A 16,598-nucleotide genomic window follows, 5' to 3' on the forward strand; every position below is an offset into this window, starting at 1 on the left:
GAAGTTAAAAAAAAAAAAAAAGGCTAGTAGTTCTAGCCCTGTCATTTAATACCTAGTGTTTGCTATAACATGGCTTATTCCTCTCTAGACTCGGTCTCCCCTTACTTAATAGAAAGGCAAATGGTTAAGTATCATTATACAGTATTACAAATTTCTGAACTCCAAAGCCATTATGGCTAAAGAACACTCACATTCTTGCTGCCACTTTTCTGACTCAAAATGAAAAAAAAAAAAATGTACAGAAGAGCCTGTCTATATACGTTTCCTAAGCTGCTGTCTAGCTGCTAGCTAGACTGCTGTGCCGAGCCTTCTCTGCTCATGTACCTTAAACAAGTCTGCGTGCAAAAGAACCACATGAAGGAGAAAAACAACAGTGGCAGGAACACGGCATTTTCCACCTAGCCTGGTTCCTTTTATAAGGTTAATCATCTGCTTTCAGTAGCATATCTAGATAAACACTCCATTTTCTTTTACTTTGCAGTGATAATACTATAAAGTTATACATTAGTAACTGTTCTACAGTTTTAATCATTTTCTATCTCTGGATAATTGCCATTCCACATTTCCAAGCTACTTTATTCTGATACTTTAATAGTAAGCCTATCTGGTCTATCAATCACAGTCACATTAGCTGCCAGTCACACCAGCAATACCTGTAACACAATCAGTTTTCATGACAAGATATACACAAACAGGAAGCCACACAGGGTCAGCATTAGCAGAGCTGTAAAGCCCTGCCTGCCATCATCACAGGGAAAAGGAGTGCACTGCAGAGCCTTCTCTAACCAGCTCAGCTCCGTGACTTAACCAGTGGACTGGACCACACTGTCATAAGGAAAATAACTCTACGACCTTCTTCACCATCCTTTCTCCTCATCTGTTGCTTTGTGACACTCTTCCAGTCCACACATGGGTCATGTTCCCAGTGCCCATCTAGCTTGGCCTTCCTTGCACCAGTTTCCTAAAAAGAAATACAAATAAGTCTTATTAGTAAGGCAAGATGATCCTACTGCTAGGAAAGGCTAACAGTCTCTTGCATTAATGTATTCAGCTGAGTATTTAAGTCTCTCACTTAAGAATTCTTCAGTTGCTCCCAGCACCACTGAAACGTAGCCCATCTATGCCCATGTAACTTTAGACTCAGCCTTATCTTTTAATTACCATTTTTCAGCAGAGTTCTGAGAGAATCTGGCTAGACACAGGCTAACAAGATAAGCTAATGCTCCATGTAGGCGTTCTCCTGGAATTCGTACATTTTCTAGTCATCCACAATATACATCCCAAATCCGGTTCTGGTGTTGCCAAGTCAGCGCTGAGGTAGTCAGCATTGTTTGAACACGCTGTGAGGACTGAGCGGTAATTGCAGCATGTCAACATTACCTACTGCACCATTTAGAGTCAAAGCTAGAGTTTAGCAATCACGCTATTTGAAGAGGTTGTCATGGCCTTCAGCCAGAGTGACCTTTATCTAACAAAGCATCTGGTGGCAATTTCACTAATGAGCAGAGTAAGCATCAACCCTGAACGAGATTCCACACAGGTAAAAGCTTGGAGAGAACAGTGAGCTCGATGCAGCTTGCTGGCTGTAAGACAGGGAAAGAAGGACAATTATTCACAACAGAGACTTCTGCCCCAAGAGCTTGTTCATCACTTTTGACAACAAACAAGCTTGGAATTAAGAAAATGTTACTATCCATTTTCTGTAAGAACTGGGATTCTTGCAGTGCTTTCCTTCTGTTATTTTGCATTATGATTAGATTTAAGTTAAGCAATTAACAGTAGTATTGCTCTTGAAGTAACTACACCAGTGGGCATACAGCTAGTTAATTCACCAGTTCCCTCACACTGGCAATTCGGCGTGCCCATGGGTGTAGACAAATGCAATACCGGGGTACTAGCCATCATGTATATTGACTTAAGCATGCCCACAGGCACAAAACAAAATGCAATACAATAACTATTTGCTGCTCTAGGTTAAGTGTACTCATGGGTACAAGCAAACTCAGTGTAATGATCAGCTGTTCACCTCCCAAAAGCACTGGGGATGAAAAACACCATCAATGGGCATCTAAATATAACCTCATGATAAAAAACCCCACACAACTGTGGGTACTGAAAAACATGGAGTGCTTGGGCCTATTTCTAATCATATTTGGAGCAGTAAAAAGCAGGAGGATTTAAAGAATGATGGCATACCAGCATAGTCAGCATCTGGCCTGGTTTTGCCAATGGTTAATAAATCCTCTCTCTCCCCCTTACTTAGTGGGTTTTTTTCCTCTCCTTTCCCCCAACATCAAGTTTCTCCTGCTTTATTCTGAGCATAAGGAAGATGATCACAGTTTCCCTTCGCTTGACATGAAGCAAGTGTTTTCTGCAGAAAAGTCTGAGCAAATAGAGACATTAGAGTCTCTGTGTTGGTTCTCAGTCTAAGTACATCTAGTAAAGAAAGAAAAAAAAAAACCAACAAACCATGTTATCACTGTATCCCTAGGACTGTGCCCTTAAGTACTCTGCATCCTTTCAATCAGTCTTACCCCTACTCTTTGATATCTAAGCACAATCTTCTCTACCACATGCATCAAATAAAGCCCACCTTGAATGCAGTTGCCTGAAGAAGCAGGATGCCTTTCAGTTTATTTATTTCTCTTTGTAATTTAAAGCCATTTAAGCCTCTATTCAAACAGATGCTATATCATAGAAAAGGAGGCATTGTTCCCTTGAAGGAACAAGATCAGTAGTATTTCTTTTTTCGTAGCTACAACTGAAAATCCATTCACACCAATGAAAGTAATGTTTTACAATACTTACTTTTTCCCCCTTCTCCTTTGAAGGAGCTTTCACCACAACCACAGGGAAATTTGCAATAATTACTTCTTTCCCTCCCCAGAAATACCTACCATACATAGAACTTTCCACACACAAAAAAGTTATCAACATAAAAATTTACTAATACCTAGCAGACCAGAAACAACTATTAGAGAAAGGTTTCCTTAAACAAAACAAGTATCTTCCACCCATGTAAAGTACCTGGAAAGATCACCTAGTCCATAGTTCTCACAGTAACACTCCTCCTAATCCCCTTAGTTGAAACAGCATCTAAGACTTCATTATAGTGCCTAAAATATTTCAGGCAATTTTCCCATGATGCTATAAAGCCATGATTTCAATTACCTCATTTTTAATCCACCTGAGATGGTTTAGTCCTGTTTCTTAAAGGGACAGAGTTTCCACATTCCTTTTAGTTCATGTCCTTATTTACTTAACTCTTCCAAAACTAATTAGAATGGGTGATGTGTTTTTTAATCTCTCAGCAATCACAATCAAAGTCAGGTTTTCTACATGCTTGGCTCTTGTAAAGACCCGGAGGGATTCAGTGCCCCTCAGTCTGGGTTGTTTCAGCCCTAGTAGCTGTTTCAAAAACAACCTTTGGCCATATTTCCCTGGCACACTACAGACACTGCTGCGACTAGTTTTACCGCCAGGCAGATGTTGAGTGTTTGTGGGACAAGAAACAAGCAGAACAGGCAGTTATCTGAGAATGAGGCTGACTAGATTGCATGTCTTCGAAACAGCTGGGGTCAGCCATCCAGGTGTGGTGGTGTCCTGGCTGCTACTCAGCAAACCCAGCCCCATCATACAAAAGGATCGGCCTGGGTGGGGGCTCTGTTAGGAACTGAAAATGTTATGTAGTAATTGGAAACCCAACAACAGCAGCAAAAGGCCCCTCTGAGCTCCGTTGCTACTGCTGGCAGGTGGGTGCTGACTGCCACCTTTGTTCCTGAGCTATGAACCAGCATTCAAAGCACAACAGTGTGTAGCATCTGACATCTCCACCCTCCTGTTTGATTGGTACCTGTGGGAACTGTCAAATGTTTGCATCTTGTACACAGAGAATGCAAGATTAACTTCATTCTGTTTTGTTTGGCAGAGTCACATCAAACCATCTGCACCTCCCTTGCCTTTCTGGACCATCCACAGCAGAGCCTGGGAAGAATTTCTGCCTGTGATTCTCAGAGGTATCTAGTCAGTTCCCAGAGCAAAGTTCCTGGTGAAGATGTGCCAGGCATCTCCCAAAGGAATTTGTGCCTCTTATGGTGTACTGGAGCTGGAATTCAGAGACTTTTTTTTGCTAGATTTTGTAGTAACTCCCAGCATAGAAGAGCATGAACTTCCATCAGCACAGATTGTCATAAACCAAAGGACAAAATCCACAGACTGGGAACTGTGCTAGAGAGCTAGCATCAAGTCTATAAAGTTCAAGTGTCGGGGTATGATAGTTCCTAAATATTGAATACAAACATCAGTGTTTACACTGGAGGTTGGAAATAGACTCCCTCAAAGGCAAAGCCACAGGTGGCTTGGGTAAGATGTAGCAACTATTCCTGTAAGACCTGGAATAGTGAGGACAGCTTTGGCAGGATCTGTTCAAAAGCTGTTTTGTCCAGTTTTCCTTCTTTGTTTTTTTTCTGTTCTTTCAAGGAGTGGGCAAGCAGCCTGGGGTAGTTTTTTGCTGCTTTTGAACAACACACACCGAAGCAGGAGCACAAGTATAAGACAAAGACTGTTTTTAAAATGGTTAAGTTTTACTGCCTGGTAATATTTTTTTGAAGTACATTTACTGAAGATTTATGTAAAATCTATCTTTTGTCTACTCAAAATATATCAAATGGATGTACAGGGCAAAATTTAATGCATATGGGTTTTCATTATTTTAAATCATTTGCAATATAAATGATTTACTATGACATCAGACATTTGTTCTTTGGCTGTCCACCATAAATTGAGGCCACCCAAATTTCCAGTGTTAGCTATATTTCTGCATTCCCTCCCCCAGTATCTATAATCTCAGTTCTGTGATTCTTCATGTAAATGACTTTCAACAAGGAAAGGAAGAGAACACATAATTTGCCTTAATACAGGTAATATTGAAAGAGGAGCAAGACCTTTGCATGAGAAATAGTTGACAGCCACAGAAAGGGGTGAACTAATGCTCGTAGAACAGAAAGTCATTCTTGATGAGAGTGGTGAGAGCTACTGATCAACCAGATGTGACCAAATGGACTTTTTGTGCAGTTGAAACTGCCAGAGGTGATAGACTTCTATCTTTCTCTTTCTGAATTTTTTCATGTCTTTTTAGTGCCCTTACATTTATAATGCAATTAATCCAACTCTGGTAAGTTAATGTTGTAGGCAACCATTTGGAAAACTGAGGTATTGGTGTAAGCCAGGTTCCCCAAGGTCATTCTGAAAGTCCACAGTGAAAAACTGATGGCACCTGACACCCAGAATTGTGCTTTCATGACAGACTTTCTCCTAACAGCTATAAAAATCTTGAAACACTCGGACTTTTTGAAAGACCTTGTGGAAAACTGCATTCATCATCATGTTTGCCGATTGTCTTATGACAGTTAATAGGATACACACCTTTGGACCCATCAATAGCCTGTGTTTGAAGCCTTCCCAGCTCAGTAGTTATTGAAAATTGTTGCTACCTAATTGTAGCTCTTCAGTGGCCTACACGACAAGTATTAAACAGCTGAACTCAGCCCAGTTTCTCATCCATGGATGTCATCTCAAAACCTACTAGGTCACCAGGCTGCTGAGACTCTAATTTCTACTCATGAAATTGAAAGACAGTTAAGTCTGAACCTAACATTTCATTTTTGCAAACTTCCCTCACCCACATCACATATCTCAGTCTTGACACAATTCCCTTCCCGCTCTGTCAAAGGCTTTCACTGTTTTCACAGTTTCATGCATTATTGCTCATGCATGTAGTTTTAAAAATGCATCCCAGATTTGACCTGCCTGAAGATTTGTAGCAATCCTGAACCATATCATAATCTACACCAACATCCTAAGGGGGATCTTACCTCTGACATCCAGGATCTCTGTCCAATTCTATAGCTACAAGCATGTCTGACAATGCCTGTTCATCTCTTGTCTTTCCCACAGTGCCAGTCCTAAACCAAACAGCAGCGCTGCCAACAATCTTAGCCCTGAAATCAGAGCAGGGTTAGATGATGTGATGGGCCTGCATGGGCTTGCCTTCATTCTAGCTTCCAGTGGCTCTACCATGATGAGATACATTTGAGAAAAAATCTCAGTGTAGTTCTGATTCATGTGCAAAAGTGCAGAGGAGAGCAGAAGCTTTTAGTATCTTGGGAAGTAGTTAGGAATTAAGGCCAAAGAAAGGACAGTCATGTCAATTACATCCTAAAAAAGGAAAACTTAAGTGAAAGTCCTGGCTCCTGAGCTGTTTCTGGGCTGGCAGATGTTCACAGTTCTCTTGGCAGATACTGTAGAATGCTAATGGGCCCATTTGAATCCTATCCCTTATACAATGGCATTGGTTTTACAATTTTGAGGGAGGCCTGCTGGGGCTGTGATATAGCATCATTTTTCCTGAAATGAAATTAGGAAATGCATTTAATATTTTAAAATCTCTGATAATCTCTTGTCAGGAATCATCACTGAACCAAGCACTTCGCGCCAGAGGTGGCTGAGGGAAGAAAATCTCATGTGAAGTGCAAGGCTGACACCTGGAGGAGACTGCTGAGATGCAGCTAGGGGAGTATGGAGGAGTTAGGGATTCTGCAACACACTGCTTGGCTTAGTAAAGCTCAGAGGGGGTGGCAAGAGCCCAGGTTTTGGAACGGCTCTTCTCCCCTTTTCCAACAATAAAGGAAAATCCAAATTTCTAGTTCAGCTTTTCCATGTCTATTTTTAGGAGTGGAGAAGAACACAGAGGCAAGCTCTGTATCATCTTCCATGTTCAGGAATATTTGGATCAAAACTTATCTTGCTTAATAAGCTGCTACAAATAATGCAAGGCTATTTTTTCAGTTGTCTAATGTGTTTGAATTGCTGCATATCAGTCTTCCTGCTGCTTCACCATTTGTGTCACTCTGTGCTGTGAGTTTCTGGAGTACAGACTTTCAGGGCAATTCCTACTGTCAAAGTTGCAGCTGTAAGATTTGGCGTTAGGCAGAGCTTGTTCTTTTCATGTCTGGCTCTGCCAGCACCCATGGTGAGGCTTTTCTTGAAGCTGATCCTAATCAAGGAATGCAAGGCAGCTTCTGGGACAGTGTCTTCATGCTTCTGGAAGTTTGCTTTCCAGCCTGGCAATCACCCATTCATACCACTTACTCAAACCTTTTCAGTAATGTCTCCTCTCTGCCAGGAATTGCCTCAGTAGTTGTGAATGCTGTTTTCACTTGAGCTAATTTTAGAATATGTTAATAACTGAGTTATTTACTGTGCTGGCATTACCATACACTTAGTATTTCACAAACCCAAAGATTATATGTCCATTACATCTCCTTAATTCTCTTTGTCGTTGCCAGTGTGGTTCCAATCATCATAAACTTTGCTTAGCAGTGAATAGTTGTTTATGGAAGTGGAAAAAAACAACAACAACTACGAGCTATTTTCAAAACTCTTATATGTAATTCTACTAATCCACATGCAGTATACCTCCCCAAGTCTCCATATGTCTTCACTGGTGTACCTCAATCCTGACTGACTGCATCTCTTTCCCTTTGAGCCTTCAGACTCCTAAAATATCACCAATATTCAGTTCATTCTGATGACAATACTGAACTACTCCATACATTTCCCACCCAGACCAGTTTAATGGGTGAGCCATGAAAGTACTTCATCTGATCTGGGGAGTAGGAGAGAGGCATTTTGCCAACTTCAGTAACAGCACAAGACATTTGGTGTGCTCGAGGTGCTTCTTTTCAGACCAGAGGCCTGGGAAGTCTAATGCCATCTCTGTGGCTACTGTTTTCTTCAGTGCTTCTCATGAGCTGTGGCATCACCCTGAAGAGGCAGTAACATCTTTCTCCCTCCTCCACCCCAACAATATTGGCGACACTGGATTGTCGGTTATGCTGATTTATACTGCATCGGTTGTGGTTATTCAGTGATGTAGACAAATACCAATTCAAGATCAAGGGTGAACCCTGGCCACTAAACTTGTTTCACTTGTGACTCATTCCAGACTTAAAACCTGGCTCTTGCTGACATTTTATTAACCCAATTTGTCATTCTCCTAACCCCCATTAGCCAACCCAGGCAGATTATTTACTTTGAAAAGATGTGTAGATAGCTTCCATGCGAATCATAAGTAGATCCAGGTGCCATAGCTAGATTCCAGAGGGAGCTATAGTCATGAGATACGTGTGCTGGCAAAATAACTTCTATCCTAGATACTCTGAAACTCAGTGACATTCTCCCTGTTTAGATATTGTTTGGACTCTCATTCCTGCAAAACAGCCTGGCACCAATATGGTAAAATGCCTAGGTACATACCTTCAGGCCTGTATGTGGTGCCAAAGAGATCAGCAAAGGTAAATTTAAGCATATACGTAAACACATGCTCATATATACTCTCGCTTTGGAGTCAGAATCAGTGACTACCCCTTCCTAAGCAACTCTCTTTGAATCTTTGCATTTATCTCAAAACAAAGCATTCCAGTCAAGAATCTGCCATTTCCAGTTTGCAGGCTTGAGGAGAGAAATCCAGGAAGCATCAATAAATCCACTTTGCCAGCAGAGTAAAGAGCTGCAAAAGAAGTAACCTGTCAGACTAATGTGACTTAATTTCTCAGAGAAAGATCCTTTTAATAGATGAAATAAAAATGCCAGCAAAGTCAAATAGCAGGAAGTGTCACACTTGATTGTCTCTCAGTAGGAAAAAAAGAAAAAAGGCAAGGTAAATGACATGGTTTTATGTTTAGCAAGGGAAGTAATAACATATACTGAGAATAATAACATATACTGAGAATCTATGCACAGCAACCTGAGTATCACAAAGGTATGTGTTCCCACATAAACATTCATTTAATCTACACATTTTTACTTAGGCAAAACGAAGGCTATGAGCCAGGGAGTTTAAAGATTTGGTGAGATACACAGATTGGACATGAGGGGGCAGTCTTACCTGCAGTTTATTGATGGGAAAACTGCTGTGTAATATCGAGGCAGGGTTATTACAGGCAGTTTGGTTTGGCCTCCCAAGTTGCAGTGCCAAGATCTGGGGCTTTGCCCCTTTCTAAACAAGGGACCCATCCAGGCTTTTCAGATTTCCTTATTGAAAGGGTGAGCACTGTCCCTTTAAATAAGCACAGAGATCTCAGTCCAAATGGGGAATGAAGCCCAGGCTACCAACAGTTATGAAACCTCCCTTTTAGAGCTTGCAGGCTTAGGGGCTGCTGCTATACTCCGAGGTTAATAATCAGTTTTAATATTCACTTAGGGGGCTGTAAAAAAAGAATGAAAATTTCGTAATTTGAAAATGGACTTGATTGGCAGCTTTATTATCTCTGTAAGGTGCGTGGCATTCCACACAATCAAGTAGTTTTTTTAAATAATCTCACTGCTTAAGTCGTACATGCTGCTAATTGCATTTTAATAAGTCTCTTTAAAATCTTTCCATATTTTTTAATATCCTAATATTAGATAAGTGATTGCTGGGGACACTGGAGGGCACTGAAGTTTATAGAAAGAGGAACACCATAATGAAGCTTTATTGGGATGGCATCACCAAACAATTGCTGTGATAGCAACACTCCCAAGCTTGGAAAAGTGCCAGACAATCCCCCCCTGGAACTGACTCAGACACTAGCCTCTCTGGCTCAGGACTGATGCAGAAAATGGATGCTTTCTGGCTCATAAAATGGCCTCTTTCCGGCTTGGAAATGACTGAGGAACTGTCCACTTTTGATTTGGAAAGAACTGGTCTTTCTACATTGAACAATGACTTTGAAACACACCTTTTTTTTTTTCTTGATTCCGGCTTAAAAAATGTGTTTTTTTTAATTTGGCCAGGACTAGACAGAAAGGAGAAAGTTTTTTTTTTTACCATCTCTGTACAATAGCAGAAGTTGTGAAAGGCTTCAGTGGGAATTAGAAAACTAAGGCTACAAGAAGAATAGATGAACTTTCCATCTCAAAGATCAAACCCAGTTAAGATGAGAGAGTATTTGGAAAAAACAACCTATAGTGTGGGGTTATTGGGTGTCTATACCTCACACGGGGGACATGGACCATGACCCAAGAATACCAACAGCAATCCAGACTTAATCACTCTAAAATTAAAAAACAAACAAAAAAAACCCCACCAAACCCCTCAAATGACAGTGGGATGGAACTGACAAATTCCAGATTCAAGGACCACAAACTACAGAGAATTTCAAACTCAGATTCAAGCTGGGTCCTGCATGTACATCCACATGGTCAGCTATTGCAGCGTTTACAAGCCAGTGGTGCAAGAAGGTGCCCCACAACATTTCATGTGCAGAGGCCAACATTTTCTGTTGTAAGTCTGCCTTCAGATTCAGTGCTGTGTTCCCTATATATTTCAGTTGTGTTTCTCCAGATTGTGACTGTGGGGCAACTATTGTCACTTTCAGTGTAATTTAACAGCATCATCCATGTGGCAGGGGGAGAAGGAAAACTATAATCCCAAATTAGTGTGTAGCTGGCTTTTAGGGAACTTGACTGGGATAGAGGGACTTTTTTTTATTTTTTTGCCAAAACAGAATGGCAATGCCGAATTTTACATTATATTGTATTCTGTCCTCTGGAATTCATGTATTGGGCCCTGGGATCAGAAAGTTATTTTGAGAACAATAGTGACTTTAATGTATTGCCTGCTCTTATATATTTTTTCCCCCTGAAATCTCATCTTCTGAAATCATACTCTAATAAATCACAATTTTAGCTTTGGTTTAAAAAAATCAAGCTTCTAGCCATTCACTATTAGTAAAGAAAGCCAGAAAAAATGTTATATCTTCTTAAGGATTCAAAACCTAGGGAAAAAATACAGAAAAACCATAGATTATTTTTTTTCCATTCAAGTCCCATAATATTTAAGTAAAATTGGTTTTTTTGAACCCAACTATGAGTTTTAGTACTTGAAATTGGCAACACTGATATAAACATCTTGCATTAGTTTGTTTGAATGTGAGCCATTTTCTGACTAACTGAAGATCTGTTTGTCTATCCATGTGTTTCTTCTGTACATCATCAGAGAATCCTTGGACTTGGTCCATTGTATCCTTAGGTCTGATCTTATTCCCACTGAAATCCAAAGGAGTTCTGCCACTGACCGCCTGTTAAAAATGGATTAAACCCAACTTTACCATATAGTATAAGAATAGTTTGCCTATTAATACTAAATTTCTGATTACTTGTTGTGTATCTTTTCGGTTTTAAGGTGTACGAGATGCCATTGTAGAGAAACCAATGTCTCTGACATTAGCCATGAGATAGAAAAGAGTTGTCAGTTTACAAAATTTCCTGTCTTCCTCTCTTCTTCTCCTTTTTTTTTCCCCCTTCTGAAAATAAGAGCAGAAGGTCTTGTTTCGCACTGACAGGCTGGGAGGCACATGTTCAGCGAACTTCTGCACAGGAAGTAAATGTCCAGGTCATATTTATCCCTTTTCATGTGGTTCTTTTAATCCCCCAGATTGGGTTTCAGAAGAGTTTTACAGTTTCAGTTTTACAAAGCAAACCTTCCTTTAATGTTGGCATTTTAAAGAAAAAGCTTCAGTCAAAACATGTGTGTTTTACATCAGCCAGATGTGACGTTTGGGGGAGCAGGCCACAATGTGGCAGCCAGCTCTGCTGCAAGAGCTGGCTGGGCTGGTGTTGGACATCGAATGGGAGCTACTGGTCCCAGGTTGGGGATCAGGCTCCTGGCTCTCTCACCCAGTCCAAAAATTTATAAAAATAATAGTAATAATAATAAAAAGTGCCTGAGCAAATTAAAGATCGGAGCATGGACGGCATTGCTATGACTTGCATCCCAGTAGGGTGATGCAAGTCACAAGGCCACATTAGAGCACAGCCCTGCTGTGCAGACCTGTACCCCTAAAAATATGTTCTTGCCTAAAACCGGTTATGTTAAAGTGAAGTAAGAGATGTTAAAGGCAGCAGAGGCACGCCAATGTGTCCAGCACTGCACCAGCTGTCAGCGGCTACTCCAAACGTAAAACCTATCTCTGCATAATTTCCATTGAATATCTCTGTCCTGGTAACCTGCTGTTTCCAGGACATAATTTTTGTCATTTTAATTGAAAAAAATAAACAAACAATGAAACACGCTCAGAAATCTGTTACCTTTCCCCAGGGCTTAGCAGGTCCTGTTTTCAGCTGCTTCTCTAAATTGGGGCCAGCTGTGACAGGGTGGGGGCTTTTCTTCTACCTTCAAAAGCCCTTCCTAGCAGCATTGCTTCAGTGTGGCTGGAATTTTCACCAGAGAGGTGGTTTTTCAGCAGCTAGTGCTGTGCCAGGGCCATCTCAGGGCCTGTGTGAGGCAGAGGCCCCTGTTCAGGGGCGCCCCTGTGCAGCCACTGTTTCCCTCCGTTTCTGCCAGTCTAGCAAGCAGCTACTGGTGCTACAGCACAAGCATCTGTCTCCTGCTATGGGTGCCTTGCCTCATTGTCTGTGTGGCAGTACCTGGCCTTACCATCTACGAGTTGCCTCAGTAAGTCAGGAATTAGGCACCATCTCCCTTGTGGCCGCCATTTTGTGATTGTCAGGTTCCCCTGAATGGCTCCTCAGGGGTTGTTGCTGCTCTGGGCTGGAGCAGTTAAAGAAAAGTTGAGGCAGAACTGAGAAATCCTAGGTGTGACAATTCATCTTATCAGTGTGTGTGACCTTGAGACCCCCTCAGACAATGGGTGTCTTGTATCCCCTGTGCTGCTGCCTCACAGGTCTCCTTTTCACCCTTCCTTTGGCGGAAGGCCCCTGAGGGAATACCTTCTGGAGACAGCCTGTGGAAAGCTCACCACAGCATTGCTTTGGGACAGCCTGAGGAGAGACTTCTTCCAGAAACACCACTGGTGTCATACCATACCTGGTGACATCTGGGACAGACTTAGGGAGGTTTGGCTGCTGCCAAGGACCTGCCTGTGTGGCACAGGCAGCCACTGGTGTGTCCTGAGGAAGTAGCTCTGTGCCTCTGCTCCTGCACCAGCAATGGGTGAGTATTTGCTCTATTTCCAAAAAATGCATCCTCACTTAAGCACCTTCTCCTGATCAGTAGCTGCAGGGACAGCTTTTGAATCCTCTGAAATAACAGCTGTGGTCTCTTGAGTTGACACCATTAATTTTTTCCTTTAAGTTTTGTGTCAATCCAAGGTCACTGGCCTTCAGGCCTGGCCTCTCCATTGATCTCCTTGAGTGATATAAATGGGTTTTCAACACAGTTGCCTGCTTTCCTGACTGTAGTTAGGTATAGATTTTATCTTTACTGTGGCTAAATGGTATGGTCAGATGGCTTGCAGTAAATTTGGCACGGGTTAATTTAATGTCCTGGAGTCTGTGTGACTGGACGGAGTTGGGCTGGAGAATGTTGTTTCTCTGGAGTGAATCTGAAGTAGGTATATATTATATGCTATCCTGTATAATATATCTCTTCATAATATGCTTGAGCTTATTCCTTCATGAGGAGCTGGGTTGAGCAGGATGGTGTTTGGGCATTGGGATTACATGGATGGTGTACTGGGCTGGAACAACTGGCTGACTCTTCCTGGGAGCAGGTGAAATTCCATAAAGAGAAGGAAACCTGGGTAATTTGTATGCGTTGACTGGATTAGTATAAGCTTTTTTGGACTGACCATGCCAAGACTGAAGTGTCTTATAGAGGTTTTTAGCAGGTACTTCATTTGGTGGAAATAGATTTTGCTCTCAGAGTTGGTTGGATTTGTGTAAGCATGCTACAATTTCTTACTCAACCCATGTGTGCCTATTTCTCCTTGGCTGGTAAATGTTTTGCTAGTTAACACAAATAAATATAAACATATGCAGTTGTGTTTGTTTTTTTAAGTGTGTGAGTATCAAGAACCTGATTGTTACTTATCCTTGGCTGTTCCTCTTATCCCCACTCCAGTTTTTTCCATCTTGCTAAGTGACAGTGGGGCTGTCAGGTTCTGCCTAGCATTTTTTAAGGCACTCTGACAGAAGTTCAACTTGAGCTGATACAAGTGGCAGGGCTTTGTGAAGTTATTTTTTGGAACTACCAATTACCAACAGTTTCCTCTGATATCACTTGTATGAATAGCTCTTTACCATCTCTGTAATTTGGTCCTGAAAATAAGGAACAGCAGGCTAAACTTTTTCCTGACATCATCCTGTTAAAGCTAGAGCATTTACTGTGGATACCTGGATTAAAATCTGACCAAATTCTTTGTTATCAGGTGAAAGAAACAAACTGAAAAATATTATGATAGGAAATAGTCTAATGCACAACAACCATTGACTCCCTTTTTAGACCACTTGCTCCTTATGCAGTAGGAAGACAGCCACAGGGTGACCGACCAATGTAGGAAGAAGGGAAGGTGGCTTTCCCTCATGCCTTCAGATCACAAAACTTACATGACTAGCAGGAAAGTCTAATGGATGTGGCAGAAATTTAGCAAATAAAGGATTAGTCCTGACTTTACCACATATTCTCTGTGACTGGGCCCATTTCATTCAATTTGCCATTTGCCTTGCTTTCCTGTGCAACTATCCTATGATGCAGAGAGGTAACAGGAAAAAAAAAAAACATCAGTAGCTGTGAGGCACTCGGCTGCTGTGGTCAGATAAGTACCACAGTGAAGGAAACTCCTCTAAGTATCTATTAAGGACAGCACTTCACAGGGCTATTGCCCCTTCTATCCAAGGTGCATGAAGCATTCCATCAATGCTACTCATACTCCTTCAATACTCCTGAGAAGCAACGCATTATAAATCCCATTTTACAGATGGGCGAACTGACTTTTCCCCAAGTCCCAGAGTGGTTCAGTGACAGAGCTGGGAATTGAACCATTAGACATTTTCCTCTTCATGACAGCTCTGTACAATCCCAGGACTCATTTATTTTCCCTATTAAAAAAGAAGTAAACAAGTATTTTCTTTCTGAGACCCGCTGAGAATGGGGGATTGGGGAAAAAATGGAAGTAAAATTAAAAATAAAATGACATAAGTCCCCACTGGCCCTGAGTTGTCCAGTCTCCTTTACATTCACACTTCTCTTTGTTATGTTTCCTTGAAGTTGAACCTCCCTAGAGAAGGGAACCTCAGAGTTTCTGGTGCTGGGGAAGAAATGCTTCAAGAAAAAGAAAAATAATTGCAGCTGCAATGTTAAAAATAAGAAGCTAATCAAAGGCAGCCCATGTGGGCGCCACTTTCATCTCTCATCTTCAAAGAGGTGCAAACAAACATTGTCGGCGTGCCAAGCAGCAGCCTCAGCAGCTGATGATCCCATTACTCCTCCAGCGTCCACCCTCCCCTTCAATGCTGCGGAGCCTGTAGGCATGGGACTCCAGGATCACTGCCAAGGTGGGAACCTCTAGTCACCAGAGGGGAAGCCACATATGGAATTCCTCTGTGGATCCAAATTATTTCATAACAAACATACTTCTACTCTATAGATCATTCCTTGTACTATTGCCTTTAGAGCGTTTCTAGTAACAATAACAGCATCTCTCATTCTGTAAGATGCTGAAAAGCCTCTGGATCAGAGGTTTTGTTCTGGTGTTTTGGGGGGTTTTGTTTTCCAAGGATTTGGTTATTTTTAAAAATAATATCTAGACTCTGATGAAATCCAGATGTACTTAGTGTAGTAGAATAGTGTGGGCTTGCAGTTAAAGTGGTGGCACTTGGGGAATTTGCAGTACTGGTGGTTCTTCTAACATTCTTGAGAACTTGCCTTGATATCAAGGCAGCTAATGTATTTGTGCCTTAGTTTACATGAGTTTATTTGCGTTGATAGAAGCCTGGCTATTCCTGCATGCCCTAATGCAGTCCATGTGATAACAAGCTGACTATCTCTGAACAAGTCAGCTGAAGTACCAAAATCAACATATAGTGTGATGCTTAGCCTGGGCTCATACAACTAACTTCATGGCAGAGTCATCTTATGTGTGGTAATACTGCTACATCGCTCCAAATTCCAGAATGAGAGCATGCAAAGAACACTTGGGGGTCTCTGTATGTATCGTATGGTGCAACATAGGGTAATCTATCTCAGATTAAGAAGCCAAAGATAAATAAGGTAGGGGGGTTGAACTCTTCCCCAATACTAAGATTTCAGCTGATGAGTGAGAGTGAAAAAAGGTAATTTGTTCTGTTTATATTGCCCTGCCTCGTTCAGAGCATGAGTGAAACACATTACTCATGGATACTGACCTTCTACAGAGAGAATCCTGGGGGATGAGGATGTTAAGAGACCCATTCAACTCCTGGGCTCTGCCACTGCTCTTGTGAGAACTCTTAGGCTACTTGACCAGCTGGAAAACCCTGATGTTTTAGATAAATGATTTTGAAAGCCATAGATTAAAAGAACTAGGTGTTATTTCTTGGAACTAAACTGCACCTTGATGCTGCCAGAATCTTGGCAGAGAAGATGCCTTTACCACCTTGTACCTGTCTGGGGCTTTCCTGCTCTGTTAACCTCATGAGCAACATTACAGTAGCTGCAAGAACAGTTCACTGGTGCGGTCATCCACCCACATAAGCTCTGTGGGGCCTGCCCTGTGTTCACAAGGAAAGACTGGGAGATGGAGGGGAGGGAGTAGAATTGGATCCAGTTCATCATAATG

General features: G+C 41.6%; 1 long non-coding RNA gene across 2 annotated transcripts in view; it reads left to right on the forward strand.

Moving 5' to 3' along the window:
* Positions 1–16,598, forward strand: part of LOC142066491 (uncharacterized) — a 32,115-nt gene that overhangs the window by 1,254 nt on the left and 14,263 nt on the right. The window contains exons 2-4 of one of the 2 annotated variants that reach the window (XR_012663722.1): positions 3,929–4,016; positions 6,465–12,994; positions 15,050–15,156. This is a non-coding gene — a long non-coding RNA (uncharacterized LOC142066491). Of the gene's footprint in view, positions 1–3,928; positions 4,017–6,464; positions 12,995–15,049; positions 15,157–16,598 lie in introns of those variants that run through there. The other variant, XR_012663721.1, reaches the window with a different exon arrangement.

The sequence above is a fragment of the Phalacrocorax aristotelis genome, chromosome 19 (assembly GCF_949628215.1).
Source record: "Phalacrocorax aristotelis chromosome 19, bGulAri2.1, whole genome shotgun sequence".
In the NCBI taxonomy this organism is placed as follows: Eukaryota; Metazoa; Chordata; class Aves; order Suliformes; family Phalacrocoracidae; genus Phalacrocorax; species Phalacrocorax aristotelis.